This window comes from Charadrius vociferus, unplaced genomic scaffold (assembly GCF_000708025.1).
Source record: "Charadrius vociferus isolate BGI_N301 unplaced genomic scaffold, ASM70802v2 scaffold390, whole genome shotgun sequence".
Lineage (NCBI taxonomy): Eukaryota > Metazoa > Chordata > Aves > Charadriiformes > Charadriidae > Charadrius > Charadrius vociferus.
The window spans coordinates 179,030-206,168 of NW_009646433.1; the positions used below are offsets into that span (position 1 = coordinate 179,030).

A 27,139-nucleotide genomic window follows, 5' to 3' on the forward strand; every position below is an offset into this window, starting at 1 on the left:
TGTTGAAAGCTCTCTCATGCATTATTTATCAAACAGTAGGTGAAGACTTCAACCTTTTTATGATAATTGATAGTGGTTAAAATAGAAGATTACAAACAGTTCCTGAGCACCAGTAAATGCCAGCATGGGAGGTGTATTATCAGGACATGTTTTTCATAGTTAATTCAAAATATATATGCTTTATTGGGCCTCGCTCAGGCAACATGAAGGCATAGAGAGGAAACAGATGATAAAACTGTATGTTAATAGCATTGCATGGGGTTTTGCCTGCTTGTGTTTTACAGTACCCATTCAAACTACATGAACTGTAGCTCTTCCAGTGTGAAATAATAAGATTAAAGATACCATCTGTGGGTCTTGCAACTTGTTCAGTACGACTGCCGTGCTTCCTTGAAATCCAGGATCTTTATGCAACACTTTCTCTGTATCACCTCGAGGATTTTAAGTAGTTCTAACATTAGGTACCGTTAGAATTATCTCATGTTAATCAGCCGGACCCGTTATGGTCAAGAGGAGCAGTGTTGCCACGGGAGGGAATGGAGCTCGCAGGTGACTCTCCGGACCTGGACACAAAAAGCACCTCTTGCTGCCCAATTTGCAGCAGGAGTCGGGGGCTGAGCTGCTGCACCCCTGCTCTTGGCGCTTCCTTTGCTTATGCTGGGTTTCTGCTCCAAATGGCCCAAGTCTCCTCATATTTGGGCACAGTCAAGACCTCAAAAAAACAGTTGCCAGTAAGTTGTACTATCAGTTTAATAAGGTTAAGTACAACTTAAGTTGGTAAATTTTAGCTGTTTGTAAATTTTGGTATCAGTTGTGTTGAAAAAAGACGGACATTGGAGGAGACTGGGGGAAAAAATAACTTTATGCCCATGAACTGTTAATTCAGTTTGATAGAGCTGAAGCAGCTACATATTGATGCTTCATTATTTTTAAATTGAATAAGAGATTTCCTTTCATTAATCCTTTATTCTGTAGACAGATGGGAAATGAGAGTTGCTTTTTTTCAAGGGCAATTTTGCCCAACTAGCAGTACAGTGAAATTTAGGGTTTTTTTTGGTATTGACATATGGTGTGGCATAGTTGAGGGGAGCGTGGAGGGGTGGAAAGAGATGCCTTAATTTGAAAAATGTGCTGCCTTGTTTTTGTTTTATTTCTTTATAATCTGGTAAGATCTATGTTAGTTTTCAGCTTGGATAGTTGGTATCTGCAAATATGCCTGGTAGGTGTTAGATGTAAATATCTCAAAAAAGAATGCTTGTGTGCCAGTTATAGGTCAGAAGAATGAAACAGTCTAAAAACCATCATTATAAAACTGACAGGTTGATCCTCACTTGAGCTCATGGCCAGTAGCGGCTGTGCTTCCCCTGACACCGAGGGAAGATCTGCCCTGGGCTCGGGGCAAGCTGGGAAGAGTTTGATTCCTGGGATTGTGCAGAAATGTGGAATCAGAAGCGGGGAACCTGCTTGTTCTGGATTAGATATAGTTTATGACTTAATTTTAAATAACCAAGGGTAAGTTGGGGGGGGGGGTTTAGTGTATTTGTGGAATAATTATCCATTTGTCCAAGAAAAGACAGAAGTGAGTGCTGTTTCTGTGACCTGCAAATGGTGTTTGAAAGATCTGTTCATCCCCTGGTAAGGAATACTCTCCGTGCAGCCAATTTAAGCAGAAGTCAGAGCAGTCCCAGCTGGTATTTCGTATCTTCCTTTTAGCTGCTAGTTCTTTTTGTCTTATTCCTTGTTAGGTATCTCATATCTTCTGTATGCTGGATTGGTAAACGTTAGAATACATTGAAAACACATTTTTACTCTCCCTTCAAGTATTGATTTGCACTGTCCTTTTCAGTCCATAGCTGGGCATAGCTTTGAAACTTTTTGTACCATTTCCATTAGCTCTAATAAGCATATAAGCAGGATGAGCAGTGTGACAACTGTGGAATAGCTCTCTGTGTTTTATGAGTTCTAGATGTCAGTCCAATTTTTCGTACGTGACTGCTGTCTGTTAGGTTAAACCCTCAGAAAAGGAGAAGAAAGAAAAAGCTGAGTGGAGATAAGCCTCTCGCCCTTTCTTGCTTCATCCCATCAAAGACATCAGGGTATTAGCTAAGGAGAATGCACTTCCAGCTCAAGTCAAAATATAAACCTTGCTGTTGGATGAGTGCGAGGATGAGACTGAGAACTGTAAAATCAAAAAGTGCTATAGCTGGCTGAATAGATTATAAAGTTGCTGTAACCTTCTTGTCTCTCAGGGTATATGAATATCCTCACACATTGCAGGTTTTATTTTCCAAGTCATCATCTAACAGCAGTTCTGTTAATGAACAATCCATTCATGTTGTTGATAATCTGCTTGAAAAGTCAAATATTCCACTTCCAAAAGAAAATACACCTTCCTTGTTCCTGTGGTGAGAGTCCAGTCTTGCTGGATTGTTGTTCCCACCAGCAAAAGCGGTTTCTGGAGTGGTGCCTTAAGGCAGTGCAAGTCTGATCAGGTCATTCCTCAATCTCTGCTTGATGAAATCAAAAGAGGGGAGTTTTAAAGCACTTTGTATGATACCAAATGTTCTACGATTTAGTCATTGATCTGGTCTTTTCTCTGACTCATTTTGAAGGACTCGGATTAATGTCATTTTGTGAGCTATGGACCACAGGACTATTGACCCAGTGGTCCCACTCGGCTGTGCTAATACCAAATGGAGCGGTAACATCCGCTGGCATCCTGGTTCTTCTCTGGGTTACTACGGACTGCATCAACCCTTGTGGAGAACGTCCTGTCCCTGGCAGTGGGGGAGCCTATAGCGATATTTGCCCTGAGTAGGCTCGAAACCTGCAACTGTTTTCATCTCGAAAGCAAAGAGGTACCGAAGGGGCTCAGCAGCATGTTGGTTGTGGCCAGACCCTTCTTGGTTAGGACCCTCTGCATTTCCAAGATGTTTCCAGACCTGGACCTGGGTGTTTACACGTGGCTAATGCAGTGGTTTCCTCCTGGTTGCATTTGGAGATCTCTCAGCTCTCTAACTCTTAATCCATTTAACTTTCATCCGGTTTATTTTCATAGTTTCGTAATCGGCTTAGGTGGTATGAGGCCATGGAAATTTAAACTTAGTGAGTCACACTGCCTTGGTTGTCCGGGCTTATAATTTAGTTAAAAATAATACAAAGTTGGTTATTAGTGTTTTCCAAAAGCCGAGATTAATAGGCATAATTATATTATATTCCTGTAGCATACATTGTCTCATATGTGTGCTTGCGTTGTTTTTCCTGGGATCAGTGCTCAACTGACATGTGTATTTACTGGGTTTAAGGAATGGCACGACCTTTGTTTTCCCTGTGTTTCAGGACTATTGTCAAGTGACATGAGCACTCAGCTAGCTGTTCCAAAACACCTCCACAGCCGCACACTGGGACCAAACAAATGTCAACACTTGTTTGACATTGTCCTCTGTTACGATGTAAATAGTAAGTGTTTCACCAGCATCTTGTGACCAAATCACTTCTTCCTGGTAAAAAATGGACGTATACTTAATAAGGGCTTCTGACTTTTCTGTCACGTGGACAGAGATGTTAAGCAACACCAGGGTTCAGATTTTTTGTTTTCTATAAAACGTAACAAAGCAAGATCTCAAATCTGCTTTCAGGGGCTTAACTTGGTTAGTCACAGATTTGTCCTGGGGTCTTCCGTTTTCTCTTGTCAATGTTGTGAAGCATTCCCTCTGTCTTACATCAGTTTCTTCATCTCCATTAGCATTCAATGGCTTTCATTTGCTGGAGTGTTTTCCTTTGTCTGCTTTGCCCTGATCAAGTCAATTTTGGGTATTTTTAGCCGATTGCTGCCTTGAGAGTATTGAGCTAAAGTGTTACATGCCTGTGTGACCTCTTAAAATTCAGTGGAAAAATATATCTTGATGAGAGGTGTCTGTTATTCTGCTGCTGATTATGGGTACCCGGGGGAAGACTGTGCTTGCTTTGCTACCAGAAGTTGTTAAAGGCTTACTGATGTTGTGCATTGGTGCAAGTTCACAACTCAGATGTGTTTTACCTCACCAGCAAAAGCACGGTGGTACGTTGAGGCCCACATATCGCCAAAAAGGGACAAGTTTCTTCAAATTTCCTACCACTCCCTTTCTGGGCAATAGCTGAGATGTGGGATCAGTGACTTCAGCCGGAGCAGATACTTCCCCACATTACTCCATTTCTATTTAAAGATTAAGGTGAAGTATACTTTGAGGTTATGGTCATATAGAGATGTTTGGCAGTTGAAGCTTGTGGCAGGCAATGCCAAGCATCCTATACTTCTCTGTCTTTCGAAGTAACTTGAGTTTGCCTTTATAACACCTTTTTGTGAACAGGATCGTAACTAGGATAGGAAAACCTTAGCAGCAGTTTGACAAATCGTTTATAAAGAGTTGCGCTGTCCTCTCAAGCGAGGTGAAAACACAAGTCTGACACCAAAAGGGATGCAAAGCCAAAGAAGACAAAGGCAGCTAACCAAGTGTGACAGCCCTGTCCTCTTTCTGGTCATCCCTTGTCAAAGAAAGATACAGCTGAATTAGAAATGACTAATGGAGATTGTTAGAAGTGTGGGGAAAAAATCAATAGCAATGTATATTAAAAGTCTTCAGATTCTTGAAGTACACAGAGAAGATGATATGCCGAAGGTAAGTGAAAGGTAAATAAATAGATGTAGTGTGCTGTGGACACCACTGTCCATATAAATGAGTTCTCTGCTGACTGCAGAAGCAGCCTAGGGCAGCCGGCTCCAGTACAGGTATCTGGATTGTTGCTGCCAGAATAAATCAAAGCGAGATGCATCTCCTCGTGCTTTAAACTGCTGACATGATGCAGTGGAAGGGGTAGTTACGGCTGCCCGGGTAGTAGGGTGAAAACGTGAGGTTTGAGAGTGCATCTTCTGTGGATATTTAAGGGAGAACTCCCCAGTCATCAGAGGAGGGACCAGCACATTTGGTGTAGGGGGGTGTAAATAAGGACAACATGTGCTGAAGTGTACTGGTTAATGGCAAGAAACTGGTCTGTCTCCTGTTGATGTTCATTCAGTTAATTTCCAACTGGAGACAAGTAAAAACTCCTGATTTGGGTTAGCAACTTTCAATTGTGGTCTCACTCGCTGTCCGAAAGAGCAACAATTGAATAGCCAGAAGAGAAAGGAAGCAAAGTTCATAAGCACTGGGGGAGTAACAATGCTGGTAAAGAAAAAAATGTATCTAGCACAATTGATGTTAAATTAAAATAACAATAGGGTGAAACAAACCAGAAAGAGGACTTGGGCTGAAAAGTGAAGCAAAGATGTGAATACAGAATAGGACATTTTCCAACTTAATTCAAGAGCTGTATTTTGAAACTCAAAGTTGACAGGTCGTTGGTAGGAAAATGTAGCAATCTGTTAGCATGCCAGCATTTAAATTCATGCTGTGCCAAGTGGATCTTTATGCCCTGTTTGAAAAACTCCTCTTCCTCTTTGGTTCATTTGCAATTGAAGGCCAAGAGACCTTTGGTATTATCTCATGTTTGCAAGGACAACGTTAATTTCCAGCTGTTCGTAACATAATTCACTTTCTCCGTATTAATCTATATCAATCAAATTTACTAACTTCCTTTATGAGAAATATTTATGCCTACTCAGAACACATCCAGTTAAAATTGATTGCATCTTAATTGGATCCAGTATGAAATATTATTTTTTTTTCCTGGTAGGAGCATGGGAGTGTTAAAGGGAGAGAAGATAGAGAATGTTCTCTGTAGCAGTATTTAAACATCATTTAAAGTTGTGGTTGTGAGAATAAGAACTTTGGAATTGCTGTCTGTACTGCTTAGGGCAGTGACCAACCTTCTTCCGTAAGTGCTAGTACTTAGCCAGCAGTATTATAGGATTGCAAGGTGAAAGGGCAGCGGGAGCTCAGTCCTCATGCGGTGTGGAAGAATGCCTGCCATTTAATGTTGTTCTAAAAGCTGGCTCCATTTCGTGATTAGTTTTTGATTTACAAGCTTCTTTTCTATAACCCCCCGTTGTTAGAGAAAATGGAGTGGGCTGGTGGCGGCACAGAGGATTTAGGTTCAAGTCTGAGAGCTCTACCCTTGTGTGACCTACCCATCATTACTGGCAGAGCGAGAACTAGGAATTACTTTCTTTGAAGCCATGATGCATTGTCCAAGATTTGTCTGGCAAATATTCTTCCAGCAAATTGAGAGGTGCGTTATTATCATTGGGTGCAGAGCACACCGGAACGAGCCATTACCTGCGGGATCTTCAAGATTGCTGTCAAAAATGAACTCTCAAAAAAATCAGTGAGGAGGCTGCTGTGGGAAGAACCATGTTGCCACAGTATATTCAGTGATGAGACTTGGACTTTGTGGCATAGTAAAAGATAACGGAATTAGAAAAGAAAGGAAAAGGTGTGAGTAATATTCCTTTGTGCACCCTTTCTGAGCTCCTTGATCCAAGTACTGCCCTAATAAAAGGGGATGAGGGGCCTGAAATAGCAGGAGCAGCTCCAGGCTCTGCATCTCTCTGCCATTGCTCTAGTGGAAAATGTCTAAAAAAGAGAGGATAAAATTGAGCAGGCTGATAGTCGTGCATTTCGGATACTTTAGACTTCTGGAGAGTAGGGGGGAAAGTCCCTTTTTTTTGTTTTCTCAGCCGTGTAAAATTGCTGTGTACGTTCATTAGCCAGCATGTATTACATGGTGAGTTGATATAACATACAGACTAAATGTGGTATGTTTTCATTTAAGTCTATTTTCATAAATAAAACAAGATAAGACACCAGGAGTTAAATAATGTGCTTAGCAGTGCCTCCAGGTTTTCATGAAGTTTCATGGCTCTTTTAATAGTCGCCATTTAAGATGGATTTCGTTTAAGCCAAAAATGCCGTTTAAAGTTACAAGTCTGTAGGGAACTTGAGGAATGAATGGGTTTGACAAATGAGCAGTTTGAGGGAATTCATCTTCTGTGGAGGAAATCACCGAAACTCAGCTTTCTTATACAGGGATGGAGTAGAATTTGATTAACTTCAGGTAGAAAACAATGAAGAAATGCCTTGGGAAGTAAGATTTTATTCGATTAGACCAGCCAAGCAACCAGACCAAGACCAAATAAGCAGATTTTTAGACCAATGCTTGAAGTCTTAAAAACTATAGCAGCATACTGAAATCCGTGTGCTTTGGACGTCTGAAATGGCTGTTGTAACAGATGCATCAGAAACTTGCTGGAAGGTAGAGGATTGATGGGATTCTTACAGCAGGAGCAATCGAGACGAGAGTAACAAGGTGGGTTGTTTCCAGTGAAGCCCGAAAGAAAGCACAGATTTATAAAAGGGAAATAAGGCAACAAAAGCAATAGCATCTCTGTGACTTCAGTGTTGTACCCAAAAAGGAATGGTTGAATATTTGTGATCTACCTGCCAGCTTGGGTGACCTGTGAGGATGAGAAGACAGAAGGGGCAGTAAGCGTGGGCAGGCTGTGGCTAGCCCAGGGAGAGGTGGTAAATGGCAATGCGGCACAGGATGAAGCCATGGGCGCTGGGAAAGCCCGTGTCCTGTGGTGGTGAGGTGGAGAAGCTGTCCCCCTGGCCGCCTGAGCAAGGCATACTGCCCCGTTCAGGTGGTAATTCTCAATATGCCGCATTATAATAGGGACTTTAATGAACTCTTTAATGGTATCCTTATAGAAGTAAATAGTCACTTAGGTCTGTAAGGCAATAACTGGTAGGAAAAGCTCTAGCTGTTTTTCCTAGTGGGAGAACGAGGAGGTATTGTATGCAGTTACTAGATTGCGTGATTACACAAGAAAACATTTCTGTAGTGCCTCATCAAAATGCAACACCTGCTGCCACAAAGTGTTTGGAATGTGAGCGAGCTCAAAAAAGGAATGTGAGTCATGGAAAAATTATGTATCGAGGCCCTTTTTAAGACCCCTGTAATATGATGGCCCCGCTACACTTGCTGGCTCTGGATTTTTCTAAACTGATGATTGTAGGAACCTTGAAAGTACAGCAAAGAGTTTCCCTCTGCATCTAGTCAACAAGTCGGATATCCTCCTAATATTCGCTACCAATTGCTGTTGAAGAAAGGCTCTTGGGACGGATATGTTTGACCTGGCCGTAACCTGGCTGTGCAGAGGAGCCGCAAGAGCTGGTGAGGTACGCGTGTCTGACCTTGCCCTGGGCCAGCTTTGGGACCTTGCTGTGAAGAGGGGAAGCTTTGAGGTAAGTAGAAATTGACTGCTCAGTTAGATCTGTTGAACGGACCAACAAAAAAATCTACAGCCTCCTTAGAAGGAATTGGAGAAAGAAGAAAGCAGGAATAAATGGGGGGCAAACTCTACTTCGCTTGAAAAATAAATTTAAAAAAAAAATATTTGACACTGCTGGGATGGACTTTTTTTTTTTAGATTTTACAAGAGGGAACATAAATGCAAGCTCTCAGAGGATGAAAATATACTAAAATAAAACCATAAGTAGGAGCAGTTGTAATGCATCAAAGTATGTATGGTAAATTCCCGCTGGAAATGAACGGGTATGTCGCAGAAAGTTTCTAGCAGTAAGATGATAAAGCCAAATAATCAGAGTTGCTGTAGCCAGGCCTTGGGATTACTCCAAGATAAATGTATAAATCTAGGGTGACTGTGCCCCAGAACCACCTGCTAGTCACTTCTCAACACTCTCGTAACATTTGTGCTTGTGGCAAACTTCCTTTCTCCCTTCTACTTACGATGAAAATGAACTGTTGAATAAAAACAACCACCCTTGGGTCTTCATGGAAAAGTGCCGCAGCCAGGCACTTTATTTTAAGCTCTCAATAGCCAATGAGCAATTGGCTGGTAGTTGCTTGTTAAATGTATAAAATACGTAAGTATATACAGTATCTTTTAACTTCCCAAAGAGTGTGTACTTGAAATCATTAGCTTAACCACTCTGGTGAAATAATGTAATTTATGCGAAGTTTTCATCTTTTTTTACCGTCTAGGAGTTTTAAAACAGATAAAATAACCTCATTTATTGGGCATTGGTGCATTAATTAATAGGACAGAAAAGGTGCTCTGTACGCCTTACAGCTGCTTATTTCCAGATGTTGGCATGCGGTAAGCTCTGACCGTGTTGTTGTATTACTATACACGTCCTATCAGTATATATTTTGCCTTTGACAAGATGAGTGCCCGTGCACTTGAACAAAAATAAGGTTGTGAAAATAGCATGTTGCTTTGCAGTTGTAAGTATGGATTTTTCACTCCTTACTGTGGACCTGTTTCATGCGTCCAAGTTAGCCTGTGGCATGGTATTATCCAGTCTAAGCTTCAATTCATAATAAATACATGGCCTGGCAGACAATGGCGTGTGCCAAGTGATGGCCCATACAAAAGGGTTATTGTCTTGTAATATGCTTTCTGAATTTGAAACGTTAGCTGCTCCTTTTTGCTTCTCTGAATATAAAAGAATGTTGCCCATGTTTGCTTTCATAACTTCTCTCTGATGGATGAGATGCTGCTGAGCTTTTATGTTTGTGAGAATGGGTAGGGGCAGAGAAAGATATGTGCAGTGTCTCTGTTTTCAGGTTTAAAAAAAAAAGGTGTTTTTTTTTTTTCTTGTTCTATATCACAAGACAACGGGGTAAGTTTTAGGTAGATGTACCTAGGGATAGGGACAGCAGGCTACGGGAAAAAAAATTGAAGATAGGTGAACCAGGCACTTTGAGGAAATACTGTAAAAAGAAAATAGTAAAGGGCATCGAGTAAGTTATCCTCTTGGAACTGTTCATTCCATAGTAAAAAAATGTTGAAAGAGTGGTCAGACCCATAGAGGGCAAGATTTTGCGTGGACATTGGTGAAAGCAGCTCACAATGAGCAGGGGGCATCTGGCGAGCTGGGCAGGGAGGCACAGGTGAGGAAGATCCTTTTTTTTCTTAATGAAGAAGTTTCAGTTAGGATGGAAGAGCAGCTGGCTAGTATATTGTTCATCTACAAACCTCAGATCCCAGCTGCTGTGGTTTAGAATATTGACCTGAAAAGCCACAGTATGTCTCGGTTGTGTTCAGGTAATTCCCATAGTAAGACTGCGTCATCCTCTCTACCAGGAGCATGGACAACCATATCTGCGTGCCAGCCTGCTGCCCCCAAAGGGCGTCATGGAAAAAGAGCGTCTTTTTAGGTTTACTGTTGTGGTTTTGGTTTAACTCACTTAAAGGGACTCAAAAGAGAAAGCCGTCTGCAGAGAAAGCAGACTTCATCTGTTCATTTGCTGGTGGAATTGCTTGCTTCGAGTTGGACCGAGCCTTCACTGAAAAAGCAGCTCTCTGCGATCGTGGTTTTTTTTCGCTTTTCCTACAGCTGAGCACAGAGCCAAATCTTCTGCAATTTATTGTGGAGCGTTTAGGTGGGTACTACAGCAATCACTGACATCGGAAATTCTTTAACCCATGGATTGTCTCTACCTGATTTAGCAGCTTGAATCAAACAGGCCAGTTAACTCCACAGCAAATAAGACAGAAGATTTCAAAATAGTCAGGATGAATTAGGGCAGGATGAATTAGGCCTGTTAGAGATTACCTAAGCAGAAGACCCAGAGCTGCATAAAGCATTTGGGAGAACAGTTTCCCAGGGGATTCTGTGGCAGACAGTAGCAAAGATCTCTCTGCAAGTGCTGCTATTGCAGATGTGGTGAGATTGAGTGACATGGAGAATTACATGATTTTCCTGTGAATAATATTTTTTTTTTAATCTGCGTGGTTAGAATTTGACAACTGTTTTGTCCAAAAAAAAAAAAAAACCCTACCCCAAACCCAACTGAACTTTTCATACAGTATTGAAAGAATTTTCCAACTTTTTAATTGGAAGTGATGCGACACCTGAAACTAACTTGTGTGTTTCTTTTGCCCTTGCACTGAAGAAAAGAAAAACAAAGAAGCCAGAAATCAAGGCAAACCTTAAACAGCCAGAATGAAATGTTCTTATTTTGAGAGTCAAAAGCTAATTACCCTCTTTTCCCTCCCACCTTACACATAGTGTTTTTAGACTGCCCAGAATTTCAGTGGAGGCTGGGTTTATTTTGGTTTGGCTGCCACTACTTTAAAACAAAACTGAACAAACAAAACCTCAACAAACCAAACAAACTCCAGAGTTTTTATTCTGCCTCTATAGTTTAGTGCTGAAACTGGTCATGCTGATGAATTGGCACCCCTGACACGTGGCAGTGACTGGAAAACACCTCTTTACACTCAGTGAAACCACCTGGTGGGAGTTTGAATCGAGCTATTTCTTGGCTTGAAGAATGATTCGGTGTGAGTGCTTTTGGTTGATTTGTGTGTCATCTAGGTTAGAATTTGACTCAATTTGTTGTGTGCCTGTGTGGAGGTTAAAAATTCTGACTTTTTCTGTATAAACAGGAATTAATGCTTTGTCTCTTCTGGACAATAGTAATTGATACATTGGTATCTGGGTAAACAGTCCAAAAAGTGTCTCATTAACATTTCTCACTTTTCATGTTCTCTTAATCATTGCAAAAATCAAATTGCTGCTTAAGAGAGACCATCTCGCACCAAACCCGGTGGAATTCCCCCAGATAGCAGAGTTGGCCACTTCCAACAGGCTTCAGAGTGCTACCACCACCAAATCTCCTTCTCTTTATATTTCTTTTCATTCTTTCTATTAAATGGCCTGGGAGTCATTTGAGTGGGTCTCCTTCAGCCTGAATTGCATGTGTGCAATTTTCATGGTATATGCTCCCATGAGGTAACATCATATCGGTGATTCTGTTCATCATCTAAATTAACATATTCAGGCATAGTCCTTGCTTCGGTTTAATCTAACAGACTTCTCGGATAATGCTATTGTCAGTAATAAACTATATTATTACTTCCTCCATCTGCTATTCAGTCAAATCAAGTCATATAAATTTATTTGCGTCAGTGTTGATTATTCTCATCTCATTTCTGCGTGTGCTTTTCAGGTTGGTTCTAAGTTGAGCAAGTTCTCTCAGTTTTGCAGAGCTGATCGAGAGCTTCTCTGCCAGGCTTCTGACTGTGAGATCAGTTTTCTGCCCAAATCCTCAAATGTCCGTTAGGTAAATAGCTTTTCATGGCACTTTACAAGAACTGCTCAACTACCGCGATGTTTTCATTATTCAGTATTTGTTTGATTTTTTTTTATTATTATTATTTTTTAAGTATTGCATCCAGTGCACTGAAAAGTCTGCTTTGGTGTTTTTGGCAATTTTTTATCACATCCTACTGCTCTTGCTTCTGAAAATCAAGTTGACTGTGTTGTTCTAAATGATGTCTTTATACGTCTTCCCAAGCTGGAGGCATGATTGCCTTCCATTAATACTAAAATATTTGGGACTCAAGGTATTGATTTATCTTACATGGAATAAAATTCATTCCTAGCCCCATTTGGAATGTGACAGGTATCTGTCAACAGCACAAGGATTATGAATGTTTAACCTGAAACACTCCTTTCTATTTGCAGCTATTAGTATTCAGTTCATCACTTGTGATCTGAACTGGAAACGGTGTCATTAAATCTTTGTTAAAGGCACACAGCTGAATTGTTTAGGGGGAGTTAAATGCTCAGTTTGAGTATTGTGGTTTGGTTTCATTTGCACTTCCATTAAAATAGTTTGCAGCATTAAATTTGCATTAAAAATGCAGAGGTCAGTAGCTAAGTGTGGACTGTGAATACTGTAATTAATCAGCATAGCCAGTGATGTGAGCAGATGAGGTGGAGCACAGTAGAGCATTAGCAGTAGTTTTTACCAAGAGGTCCACGGCTGACAGCCATGGTGGGAGCCCACGAAGGGGCCAGGAGCCGTCAGGGACCGGCTGCTGGATACCCGTGCATCCCCGCCATACCTCTGTTGGCAGGTCAGTGGGGTTCTCTGCGGAGGCTCCTTCCAATCTAGCGCATGTTTAACCCCCAAATCCCCCTGATTCAGCCGTAACCAGGAATGGTGAAGAGGATAGCTTAAAATTAAGGCATGAGAGCTCCATAATGTCTACATAAGTGAATGTAAAGAAGGAAATTCTAGGTACTGGCATTAGAGTGAACGGCAGCAAAGCTAGGAGTGACACAACCAAATAGTCTTTGTACCTTCAGCAAAGATAGAAGAGGCGAAAGTATTAGCCTGAGAAAATTTTCTCTTCCTAGCTCCTTTTGCTAAATGTGTGTGTATAGAGGGAGTGATTCCTTCTCCAGAGTGGTTCTGCAAGCTGCAGCCACTTCCCTATACTGCAGCTGGTGGGGCAGGAAATGGGTTGTCCAACCTGACCAATTCTGTAGCAAAGTAAGCCCTTGTCTGCTTACCTGCAGACCGTCTCTGCAGTGTCTGGGCAAGAAGCTAAAGTGGAAGAGAAACAAAACAGTGTGGCTGCTGGCCATCGGACATACCTAAAGAGAAACGTGCGTGGCAAATAAAGACCAGAGAGAACCAAACACCAAAGAAGAAAAATGGTAGGAACGGTTGTACTAGTCACATTTTTCTTTACTGTTTTGGACCACTGAGTGGAAATATTTTCGGGGTTAAAGCCAAGATTTCAAAATGCTGTTTGTTTTAAAAGCTAACCAAGAGGGGTTGGAACAAAGTTAACATTTCGTATTGAGTGTGGCTCTGCCATGTCCCTGAGGTCAGTTCTTAACTTCCAGCAATGGAACATTTTCTTCTACATTTGTATTAATCTGAGCAAAATACCAGGTAGTTCTTAAACCTCTCTACTTTATTGCAATGTATGGAAATGACAATACTCTTTATAATACGAAAAACAAACAAACAAACAAAATAAAGGGTTTGCACCTCCATGAAGAATACTTCCAATGTTGTTTATTTGCCTATGTAATCAGCTGTTATTGTGCTTCTCAAATGACACTGGTTTTCCCTTGGGATGCTCTGACCTCTTCAAGGATAGCCTTATGCAAACTGAGGAAAAAAATTAAACAGAGTATCTTTTGTAACAACATGTCAAAATGGAAACCAGCACTGAATATTCAATGCTGACTGCTCAGGGTAGGCAAATTCATTTAGATGACATGGTAATGATGCTGCAGGAAAGAAAAATTGGGGGAAGGGGGCAGTCTTGTAAGAATAAAATTTATGGCTGAGTATATTGTTATCTTTTCCTCTCAGGAAAAAATAATGCGCTTCATTTTATAAATTATTTCCATTTGCAGTTGTTTATTTTATGTGCTTGGGAGTTAAGTAAGAGGGGAAGTAGTACAGTTTATTAAGAGAGTTTAATATACTGTATGCCAGTATAGTTTGAGAGAAAGGATTCTAGATTTGTGATAGTGTTACTGCAGTAAATGTCATCAATGCAGTGCTCGATCGGTGTATCGTTTCTAACTGAGAAACTAGTCTGGATTGCTGCCAGCTCCTTCCCCAGGGTTTTCCTTGAGAAGATTCCCGCGGGTTCCTGCGCTTCCCAGGGCTGGGCTCGGGGTCGTGCTGCTGTCTGTCGGGACGTCACTGCCCCAGGCTCTGCTTTGGTCTTCTGCTGCCTTGTAAAAACTCCCTCTGTGCCCCAAAAGGACAAATGGTTTCTTTGCAGTTCAGGGGAAGGAATTTGTGTGTTGGTTTAAGATACGCTGCCTGAATGCCTGATGCCTGTCCCCCTGGGAGACGTGTGGGGGTGTCAAACACAGCAAGCCTGTGCCACTGTAAACGCTGTTGTTCAACTTTATTTCTCGTTTTTGTTTGTTTGGAGTCAAACTAGAATAACTCAGAAGATGTAATTTGCAAATAGCTGTAAGAAATTATTCTGATAAGAAAGGACAGCTGAGGGAAGTACTGGTTTTGTTATATTGGATAGGTATACATAACTTGCTGACTCTGGTATTTAAAAAAAATAGTCTAGATTTTAGTTTGTGTCAAAGCTAGTAGACGTGCTTGGTTTAAAAAAATGAATTTGGGAAAGCAGGGTATAGTAATAACGATGCCACGTCAGGTATCTCATTACTCCAAACAGCTGTCTACATTTGTTTCCAGTTAAGAGTTTATGAGGGGGTTGAGCTATAAATGGGAAATAAAATATGCGGGCCCCCAAGTGCCCCCTCACCATTCACTCCTGTGAATGCTGTCCTGTAGCTCTGTAGCTCCTGGTCCTTGTGTGGTCACCAAATTAGGGTTTGAATGAAATTGCTAAAAAGGTTTCATGATGATCAAATCTAAATGGCCGATAAAGGTTGTTTTATATTATATGCATGAATTGTTTTTCTCAGTGTGTTGTTAGCTACATGAAACAAACAGCTTTACTTTATTTAAACATAAAACCCCACCAGATAAATGAGGTAAATGTTCTCATCCTTTGCGTTACAGGAACATTCATCTGGAGCAATGCCTTTGACCCTAGCGCATCTTTTTTTTCAGAATTCTTTGCTGTAACATCAGATCTGTTATTTCTAGATTTATATAAGTAAAAGTCTGCTGTAGTTGTTCAAAGTCTTGGTAACTTCATAAGAAAATGTAGCAGCAAAAAAGTCTTCTGCTATTCTGTGGCTTTTTTCAACAGGTGAATAACAGAGACGCTTTAACGGTTGTAATGAAAGTAGGGATCTTTTTGCCACTGCTGTTACATATTTAGGTAGTAAACCATATATTTTTTCCTATAAGTTCATGGAGTTTAGAGTCAAAATGGACCTTAAAAATATCTCTCATGACCTACATGCTATAGAGTGTTAAATTAACGTTTACCTCTGTATGGCAAGGGTTATATTATAGTACAGTAATAATTATGCAATCTGAAAAGATTATTTTAAGGGATAATACCTATTTATTACATTGCACTTATTACTTTACACTTATATTTGATTAACCTTAGTGATTAATTTCAGTGTTTAGTTGTCCCCTCTCTTTTTTGGTTCCTTAATGATATGTTTTTAGCATTTGGACACAGTTCTCATGCTGTTCTCCTCTAACTCTGCCTTTCATAACTGATACTTCCATCTACTGGCAATGTTCATACAGGGGGATCAGGTAACTTCTTGTTCTTCTTTCCCACAGTCAGGCTGGTCCAGTGCATAGTATGTAGTATTACTTACGCACTAACGCCGTCTTTTTCCTTTACTGGGTCCTTTCCCATTTATCAGTTTCTTAACAAGCAGACGTGAGAAGTACAGTCAATTTTGCAGTTTGAGGCTAAGCAATGTGGGGCAGAGTTAAACTGACATCCCTGTTTCTTCTGTCTTCTCTTGGTAACGTGTCTAAGGACAGCACAGTTTTGATTTACGGTTTGAGAGGGCAAGCAGAGTAGCTTCACAATGATTTGTGAATATTTTTCAGAAGCCACATGCTCTCATTTTGTGACTATGGGACTGCGTCTCCTGTTTTTTAGATACTTCCCATTTGTATCGAGCAGCCTTTGAATGCTTTGGGTCTGCTTCCTGTGAAAAAAATCTGCAAGCTTAAGATTTGGAGTAACTAAGGGTTCCACACATCAGTTTGAAGCTCCTTAGAGAAGTTACTCTTTAAAAAACACCTCTTTAATTTATTAACAGGTCTTCATGACATGTGAGAAAGCAATACAAACATGTTCTTGAATATGTGTGTGGCTCAGTAGGCTGGGTATTTAATAGGTTCAGATGTTTTACATTTGTAAATGAACCGAGGTATATCTTTAGATAAGAAGTATTTTATTGTAAGGAAACGGATTTAATACCATGTGAGCTCTTTTCTTTGTAAAAGCTTATTAATCATTTTGGTTTAAAATGTTGTTACAATGTCAAAGGGAATTCGAAATAATACCTAAAGACTGATAAAGAGATAATACCTAAAGACTTGATAAGTACACTGACAAGTTTACCTTCTTGTTTATAACTTTTACTTGAGTTAGGTTTGAACAACTGGAAGGAATTTATCGTGCCTGGCCTGTTTTAACAGGCACAATGATGTCCATGTTATTGCTCCTTATTGGGAGCAGAATGGAAACCAAATACTCGTTGGACAGTGACTCTTGTGCCCCAATGAAAAGGTAAAATGAAACTGTCCAAACTAAAATTCAACTGTTGGCGAGCTTTAGTGTTTCTTAAATTTCCCCTCTTCACTTCTTTGAGCTAGAAATTCAAAATGCCAGAAAAAACAATTTTGTCAATGTCACGTATAAAACATCAGCAATTATGAAAGGGTTTGGCTAGAAACCTTCACGATGAAGTGCAGTTGCAATTGCAACTTGTAAAATATGTAGGCAAGCAGGGGACTGATTCTGCTGTGCTTTTTGCAGCTCTAAGAGGATGAACTGATTTTGGGGCAGTTTCTGCACTAGTTAGTGAATTGCTGGATTTATTTGGACAATAGAAGTGCTGCTCAAAGAAGATGTGTGAGACAGCCGCCCTATTCTGTGTCCACGTGCCCTCTCTGCATCTCTCACTAATGCAGTTACAGCTGGATCCAGAATAAAGTCAAGCCTGAACTTTATTTAAAACCTGAAACTTTTCTCCCATGTTGGTTCAGGCCTTGCCTTTGAAAGCTGGAGAAGATGGGGAGGAGAGTTATATAGATAACAATTCCAGCACATGATGCTGGATGTTCACTTCGGTCATCCGTGACTGAGTGATGAGACCTGGAAGCAATTTGAGTGATGAAGCCAAAGCTTTTTTTAATTAGTAGCTTACATGTGGAGTTTTGAGCCTCTGTGGGCATATCTGTACGGGTAAGGTAAGGAGCACGAGGGCCTTTTCTGTGGCCCTGAAGCCAACTGGCATGGTCGGACCCTGTCCGTACAATTACGCTCCCTTGGCCTCCAAAGCCAGTGCCTGCATCCAAGCCTGGGTAGTAGCACCTCCCCGGCTGTGCCCGGACGTTGTTTGGAAAAGGACTAGCTGGCCAGGTCCAAACATGTCCTGGAGATGGTAGTAACCATTTACCACCACTGACTATTGGTCTCCAGTGCTCAGGTCTGTGCTATGGCCCTGCTTAATACTGTAAAAAATACTAAGCTTTTGTGGGAAGGTTGGAAAGTGGGTCAGTTCTTACTGCCTTTCCTCCCTCTTGCTCATGTCAGAGTGACTTGCCTTTCAGTAATTTGCTTGGCAAACCAACACTGCTGATGCTTCATTAGCATTTGAGATACTTATTTTCATCCTCAATGGATATCAGCCGTTTACAAAGCAAGTTGGCATCTATTTCATGTTTTTATTCTATGCAAACGAAGAACTTGTATAACAAAATAATGATCTGTTGCTAAACTTGACAGGTTTTTTGATTTAATATTGTTAGATTCTATGTTCCTATTTTCAATTAGCTTTGAAATCTGCTTTATATACTCTGCTGTTTAGTATTTCTGTCAAAAGATAGGAAGAGATTACAGCGTGTGTTCAGGGAAGACACAAACCGAGAAATACCGTTGAAAGAAATACTCAACTGCGCAAATAATTTGCTCCTACAGCGTGTTGCTGGAATTGCTCGGTGTAAAGATAAAAGCATGCTGTGTTTGAGAAAGCATCAGAAAATATCATTAGGTTTCTTCAGTATTTTTTTTCTTCAACTGGAAGCTCTTATTTTGGCTTGTGTTATTTTTGTTTAAAAAAAAAAAAAAGTCCAAAAATGTAGATGCTTTTGTTTCATGGTTCAGAGCAAGCGCTGTGAGAACACGAAGAAAATAAGCATGCGAAGGACATTTCAACTGGAAGTCTGATTTCCTCAGGCTTAAAGTATTAACAGATTTTAAGGGCTGCCAAACCAACTTTTATCAGCAAACACTGACAATAAACTGTGCCAGATCATAATTAGATTGGACGCAAAACAATAATCTTCTGAGAGCCGTAGCGGTTGCCAGTTACTGGTAGTATTCTGCAAGCTTGATGGTCTGTGTGGATGCTTCCATGCTTAGGTTGGTTCTGCTTTCAGAAAGTGTTAATTCTGTACCCACGGTGTCATCTTTTGTAGGTTTCCTGCAAAAAGTCATACTAAACTTGTTACCCAGTTGGGCCCTAGTAGGAATACATGCTGTGTGGGTATCTTCTGTTGACAGGTTATTTTCTGGAGTGACATCTGCCACAAGCACAGGATGTTTTGTACGTATTTGCCCTCTGTCATTAATTTTGTCTCCTCTTGTCCCCTGTGATAGGAAGGCAGTGGGTGAGATGGGCTCCCAAGCTGCATGCTCCAGTTGCCCGTAGCCAAGGCTTTCCCTCAGCAGAGGAGACTGTCTCCTCGACCCGAATCCCTTGTTTCTCACAGCACCCCTAGGGACACTATTAGAAACTTCCAGCCGGGTTTTACATTTGGTTGAAACAGACCAAGGGGTTTTGAAATTATTTTGGGGGAATCTGAGAGTGGGATGGACATTGACGTGGCCAAGGTCCAGTTAAAACCAAAGCAGCGAGTTAGTATAAAGAAAAGTTTGGTGATTCACAGAGCAGAAAGGGATTCTTTTGCTTTTTCCTATTTCTCTCTTGCTGTCTTTATTTATTCTATAGGAAACATGTCTGAGGGGGGACCCGGGGAAGGGACATACAGCAGTAAGGGCTGGGAAAATACAGAGTGGGATGCTAAGTACATTTTTTGCTACCAATTGTTTGGGCATAATACTGCTGTGGCTCTACTCTATACGTAAACATGGTCACACTCCTACAGCATTAATCTCTCCGGAGTAGAATTAAACTTTTCTTAGTATTATTTTTTAGTGTCTCAGACGTATATTGACAACAATAAAATGCTGTTCATGTTGAAATCATGAGTGAAATTATGCTCAGAGATTCACACGATTTTCCTTGAAATGTGTGCAGTGACTCTATAAATCTGCAGAAATACTTCTTATTCTGGGCTGTTAATATACAGAAAGTTTTGCAGTAGGATAAAAAAAGCAGAGTGCTAGGAGCTCTCTATTGAATAGCAGAGCATCAAAGCATTGGGCCGGTTTCCTCCCCCCAGGCCTTCAGCACCTGAGCATTTGTTGATGTTCTGCATCCCATTTGCCTGAAAAGATGCTAAAATCAAGATACTGTCTCAGTGTGAAGTCCTGATATGTGACAGCCTTCTGCTATGAGACTTCCAATCTGTAAAAGTCAACCCAATATAGAATTATTCTTTTAATGTGTTTATCCTGAAAAACGTACGCATGTGTTCCTTTTCATACAGAAAGTTCCTTTTCATTGTCATGCTCAGAACTCCTTCCTCTGAAAGGGATATTCTTTGCAGCGTTTCCTAAGTGTGAGATGCCAATATATTTTTAGTGATACAATTACGTTGTAGGAGGCTATTTATTATGTATGTCAGTCCAGTCAGACGCTTTACAAAGTTTAAAGAGAAGCTAGCTGTTTATTCAGTGGCGGTAACACATACTATTAGCCCTTACCTGTGCAGGCTAAGGCAGTGCATCATTTCTAGGTTTTTAAAAGTGCATTTGTATTTCTCTTTTACCCATGGTTTTCTACTTTTCTACATTGCTCTGTAGAATTAATGATTAAAATATGGTCTCCAATGCTGGGCACATGAGAACTCTGAAAACTGCTTTTTTTCTGAAAATGAAAAGTTAGAGTAATTTTTTATGTTTGTTACAATAGAGCCATTAATTGGTGTGTCTATGGATCTTCCGCCCAGAAGCTGGGATATTCTAGTATTCAGTTACAGATATTTCTGTATTGTGCCTCTCAAGGCATAACGAAAAGGCTTCACTTTAAAAGTGGGGGTTTTGACATTTTGTTCTTCTAAATTAGGCAGATATGTCTCGAGTGAAACAGAAGCAGCTGGGAATGAGACCAGGAGGTGTTTAAACTACTTGTGTACAGGTCTAAGTAGCTCATCCAAACCCACTAGCTTTAGTTTTCCTGTGTTTTCTCTCGATTTGCTTTTCTGGGCTTTTTCTTTCCATGATTTATTTTGGTACGTTTGCACAGCACCTGTATGGGGATGCCAGGGATGTGTGAGTGGAACCTATTACGATGCTCTTGTTACAGCAGTCAGGTGTGTGGAGATGCGTTTTCCCTGCTGTACACCTGGTTTTGCAGGCACGAGAAGTTTGAGGGGAGCAATAATTATGCCGTAGGTTTCTTGCAGTGAGACTTGAGGTTTCACAGCTGCAGCTCCGTTGCCTCTCTCCCCCAGCAAACTTGCTCATGAGTAACTTTATCATTAGCTGCCTTTTTAGGCAACTTGCTGAAGTTGGGGAGCGTGGTATCAAAAGTTAACAGTGCACAGCTTCCTGAAGGCTATCAGCTGCTTTACTTGTGTATTTGTTTAGTATTCAAGACCACTTAATTTTTCAACGTCCATGTAATGAGAAATTCTCTTAAACTTTGCCATAAGGTTTTGGCTCTGATTGTTAATATATCAGTGGTGTTTTCAGTAAAGGATTTCTTGTGAATAGGAGCCCCCAGAGAGCTGTAGTTCAGAGCTGGCAAAGTGATGACAGGCTCTGGAAACGATGGGCAGTTTGGTTTGCAGTGATATGTTATCAAAGTGAGGAGGCGGGAGAGCTTCCTACTTCTCTCTGCTGAGAAGATTATTGCAGTAGCCATAAGACTGTTCCAAAGGCAGTCTCAGAGGTGCATAAAAAGAGTCACATCAGAGAAATTAGTTGGTCGCTATAAGGGTTTTGCAATGGAAAATAGCCTATATCTGTGTGGGTACGTGTGGCAGTTGTTATGCGTTTAATCATAACATGCACATAATCCTGGATTACGCAGCCCAGGTGAATTTATTGAAGCAAATGAATAATTGGAGAGTTCAGGGTGCACAGAGAGCTGGCTCTTCCTCCTCTCTGCCTGCCCTGAGGTGCAATTTAAAGTAAGTACGGCAGCACCCAGACTTCCAAGCCACACTGACCCTATGCAGGATTAAAGCATGCACACAGGCTGGCAAGCTGCCAAGTTAATTTATCGTAAGAAGTTAACCCTCCCCATCTGGTGATTAGCATCCCTCAGCTGCAAGGCGGGAACGAATACTTTCCAACGTGGAAGGCAATGCACATTACTTGAGGCAGATATTTTGGTTTTTAACTGCATGAAGTTGGTTACTTGTAATCACATGCTTGGTTTAGCTGCATTTTTGGCCTCTCCTTGAGGGAGCTTTGCCTTCCTCGGCTGCGGTGGTGCGGCCTCGTATGTATTAATGAGAAATAATCCCTCTAGTTTGTATGTTTTGTTTGGAGAAGCAATGGGAAATGTTACTGGTTGTTGAAAATTTTTGTTGAAACTTAATTTCTTTCTGGAATTGTTAAAATAGCTTTTTTGGTAGTTTTACACTCCTGCTGCTTCTTTTTAAATAAGTCTAAAATACATAATTTGGTAATGGGCTTTTACGTAGTACTGTGGCTCTTAAGGAGATGTGGCGGTTACTTTAAAAAGTTTGTCTTTTAGAAAGTCGTGGTTATTTACCATCACAGGGCTCAGATCCCTTCCCAACCCAAGGCACAAGTTGCCCCTTTGCTTAATGTGGCAACTCACTGCATGCAAAACCACCAATAAAGTTTCTGTCATGCATATGAAATGCTTGGGTTTGGTAAAAGGAATGGTTCTGGGAAGTTACCAGACGAGATAGCTCAGAAATTGTACTCCACCGTGACTTTAGACATGGAGGAAAACTTAGGTGAAGAAAAGCACTAAGAATCATGGAAGTTTGTGAATAATTGTGAATGGTCAGCGTTTGGGAGTAAGTAGTGATGCTGTTCACTCTTCTCTTGCCTCGTAATTCACTGTGTAGAACGAGCAGCTTGCACGGTCCTGGTGGCTGAAAAGCAGACTCAAAGCTTCTCTGGGAAATTAGATGCACTCAGGTGGTGATTTTGCCTCATAAGCTAGTGCTTGAATAGGTGAAAAAATATGTAAATAAGTTGAAAGGACTGTCAGAGGTACTTTAGTGTATTCCCCATGGAAAGCTTTAATGGTAGAAATACAGGATAAAATTATACAGTTCAAACTTCTGTAGTTTTCTCTGTGTTGTGAACTACTGCAAAGAAGCAGTTAACCCCCCCCTTTGGTCCTGAGCACTTACTGGCTATAGTAGCCTCCAGGTTAGTACAGAATTAAAACAAAAATTATGCACTAAAAGTTTTGATGGGAGAAGTCTGAGTCATGTTGTGCTCATTTGTATTTTAAAAATAAATCAGTGTTCTGAGAAGTCAATTTTTAACTTCTATCACACATTTTAAGCTACCACTGAAATGTGAGTGACACCATGACCTTGAGCAGTTGTTTGTTGAATGGTCCCCATTAAGTTGAGTGACGTCGATTGCTTGAGCTTTCTTGTTAGCTGAACCCATCAGTAGAGCACATGAATGCCTTGGACATGAATTGTCAAAAAAATTACGAAAAAAAATATATTATCAGGTGTGACTCTTTCATAAGGAATTTTTTTGCATGTGCTGGGAAAGATACCAGACGTTGCATCACGAGGCAGCGCTTGCACAGCATGATTGCTTGTCATCCAGGTGGAACATAGAGATCTGCTGTGCAGGAGCCAGTAGTCGCATGACTGATGCCTTCTTGGTGTGGGCCGGTGGTAGCAGAGGGATGAGGTGAATATGTTGTGGGTAGGTTTCACAGGAACGTCCCGGCGGCAGAGGAATGGTGACATACGGCAATCCTGCCCTTAGCCTTCTACTGGAAGGATTTTGTAAGCTGGTAAGTTCTTCTTGCTTCCCTCCTGGACTTGGTCTATGTAACCGTGTCCCACATCTGTCTGGTTTTTCTTCCTAGAGGAGCTCTTTGGTCATTTTAGAATCACAGTTTTGACTCTGGAGATTTCCAGCTGCAATCCTGATCAGGCAATGTGGGGAAATGGATGACGTGCTGCCGAGCTCGGGGTTGGCGCGTGAGCGAGCTGCCATGGGGAGTGGGATGAGGTTACCGGTGTGCTCAGAGATGATGGCATGCATTTTCTAATACGGTAGTTGCTAAATTCCCAAGTCCTGATCTGAACACGTGTGAATTGTATTTTATTCAACATTGTGCAGATGGGCAAATTTTCACAGGGTGACACAAGGCACATCCCTGATGTGATTCAACACTTTGCTTTGTTTCAAATTCCTGCTCTGAAAAAGATAATCTAGACCTATTAAAAGGAGCAAGAGGTTTATTTTCAGCTGGTTTTGTTGTTAAAAATTACTATCTTAAGTCAACACCCTTGTATTATGAAGAAGTAAGCTCAGATGGTTAAACACTGCGAGGTTCTCGGCAGTATTATAGCAAGAAGCTTGGCTGAGGCTCAAGTCAGAAGGTACCAATTGTGCATGTATATAATCATTAATATGTTTTATCTTTTCATTAATTTTTTTTTTTTTTTTACTTCATTACATACCGAGGCTTTTTCTTTTCCTTTCAGGATTTGCTGCAACTGCTTGATAAAGCAAATGCCTAAAGCTTTCATTTCCGTAGGGCATACAATAGAGCAGCAAAGACTTACTTAGTCACGAGTCTAATATTTTATTCTAATTTGGCTTTTCTTTTTTTAAGAGAGCTTTCAGATTGCAAGCAAAATCAAATGTCAGGAGCTCTCTGGCAGCCTCTTGCAAATGTTTGGCTTCAGTTCACTCGATGACTTTTTCTTTATGCTAAGACCTGTTCAGATAGCCTTTTAGTGAGTGTAATTTCCCTTTGAAGAAAGAGCAGGTCTTTTTGAGGGGGAAAAAATCAATCGTCATTCACAAGGTAAGTGTCGAAGAGGTTAACCTGATCCTCCTGTTACACTCGTAAGCTGGATACGTCCTCGCTGCTTCCCTGACACCCAAGTCAGGGAAGTCTGAAATAATGGACTGTCTCTGGGGAATAGTGTGGCTTTAACAGGTTTGGCTTTTTCCCCTGATGAATGTAACATTTTAGTGTCATTAAGGACTTCGGCTTCTTCGTAACTCAAATCCTGTGCTGGGTTGCAGAGGCAACAAAACAGCTCAGAACTTGCTTTTGAATGTCCTCAAAGAGGAAAAAAAAGTGGCTTCCCAGCAGGTGTAGTGCCAAGTATTTCTGGTTTTCTTAGTTTTCTACTGGTATGTCTGCAAACACAACCATGAGTTGGTACCGGTGACATCGGTTAGATTTTGTGCGTGCTAGTGTAATGACAATAAAATAGTATGGAAGGGTGTTAAACTGATATTGTTATCGGTCTGTCCATTGTAATCCATCACTCTTTCTGCCTGCGAACTGAATTGCTCGATTCTATATTCTACTCCAAAACTGATAGTGGGACTCTCTTTCTTAACCGCTCTCTCGACACTTTAAAATTCTTATTCCTTGACATCAACTCTATTCATGGAAGTTTATGCACAACTGTAGGTTACAAATGGTCTTTTAGATTTCATAATAAAGTCCTCTTCTTATGCTTTTTATTTCTGCAATAAAGCAATTCACAGGGAAAGAAAGGATTTCTCTCTCCTCATGAAGGAGAATGCTTTCCCTGTCCTCGCAGAAGGGGAATGCTAGGCAGTAATGCATAGAAAGCTTTGGCTATTAAAAAAAAAAAAAAAAAGAAAAAGTGCACCCTTCCTCCAAAAATAGACTCTTACAAATCACTAAAGAATGAATTTCAAAGGCAGAAGATCATCATCTTCTCTCCTGCTATTGGGCTTTCCTGGCATTTGTCATTTGGGGCAGTTCCTCCTTCATTTGCCACTGCTGAGGCAGCACAAGAAATTCCTTCATTCTCTGAAAAATTACTTCTCCTGCTTTTCTAAATAGACAAGGAGTTTTCCAAGAAATTGTGGATTTTCATCTGTCTGTTATGAACTCCAGTGTGCGCTTGATCTGTAGTGCTCCACTCCATACCTCAAGGATTTTTTTTTGTCTTTGAAAATAGGAGAGAGATTGTAGCAAGAGTGCAGTAAGATTGAATTATTGTTTAACAAGACTTGTGTCCAAATCTAGTTGAAGATACAAACTTAGGTCTGTGATAATTTTTTCTACCTGGATGATGTTCGATGGTAGCTCTTCCCTGCATTTCTCACATACTCGCCTTTTTACTCCCCTTTCTTGAGGCTCAGGTTGCAATGTCTGTGGCTTTCCGACATCTGCAGCTGGGAGACTAGAGCCAAACTCAGAGAAAGCGGCCACGTTGTGGCAAGATTTTGGAAAAGGCGGCTTTAATTGCTCTGCCCCCTCTTTTTTTTTTTTCCTTCCCTGGGATACTTCCCTGCAGCAAGTAGCATGAGCAGATAGAGAGGATGGATAAGCATCAGAAAGTTGTCCTTTTTTGCCTTCTTAATGAGGAGAAAAGAGATACGTGCAGCTATTACAGTGCACTGTAGATGTCTAGGAAATTTAAAAAAAAATTATGCAGGTAGCCATAAGCAATGTTTAGGTGTAGGCTCTTTATAATTTTAATAATTCAACTTCAGAGCAGAGTGTTACAGGCTCCTGCTGCTCCTCTCGGATCGGTATGCAAACAAGCCCTAGGATGGCTCCAGATTACGGTGAAAACATTCAAGTCATTTAATTCACACCTTCAGTGGCCATTGCCTGATCACCGTGTGCCTGCATAAATGCTTGATCTGTTCCATTATTTATAAGTCCTTGAGTGTTTAAAGTGTAAATTAGACTTTTCTAAACAGAGAACCAATAAACCCCGATGTTGATTTGCTTGAGTAATCGCAAAAGGAATTGGAAAGCAAACAAGATTTACAAAACCAGTTTTTAATGTATATTTGTAATCTGACACTGAAATGTGCCCAAGAACTCTAAAACAGATTGCCTGAATATGCCGTCTTCCTGAGGAAATGTGATGAATGGAAAGCTGCCCTACATTCTGTCTCTGTGGGTTGCCTGCAGAAACACTCATTTTGATAAAATAGTTCATATTAGAATGTCACTGGTCAAAGAGAGTCCCCCATGCACACGCCTGCCTCCTTATTATCAATCTTGCTTGCCTGTATTGAAAGCTCGAGTCCCACCCTGTTTGCACAATCCTAGAGATGTAGTTTCGGTTAATTTTGAAATATGCGTTTCTATTTTGAGAGGCAAACCTAGCCAAAGCTTGGCATCTCCCGAGTGACAGAAATCTGTATTTGCAAATAAGTAGTTATTCTAGACTTAGACTGAAAATTAGATATTTCTTCTATTTTCTGTAGAATGGAAATAGAAATATGGTATGCTTTCAGAAAAATAAAAATGAAACAGAAAGATTGGTCTCTCTGATTCCCATGAATTGTGTGCATAAAGCAGGTGTTGGCCAGGTGTAGCAAGTATTGGTCAAGGAGGAGGAACCAGAGGCCCTTCGT

At 40.8% G+C, this 27,139-nt stretch overlaps 1 protein-coding gene across 2 annotated transcripts in view; it reads left to right on the forward strand.

Annotated features, from left to right (window-relative positions):
- PCDH15 (protocadherin-related 15) overlaps window positions 1–27,139 on the forward strand; it is a 371,643-nt gene that overhangs the window by 55,549 nt on the left and 288,955 nt on the right. The gene's annotated exons all lie outside the window — the stretch shown is intronic.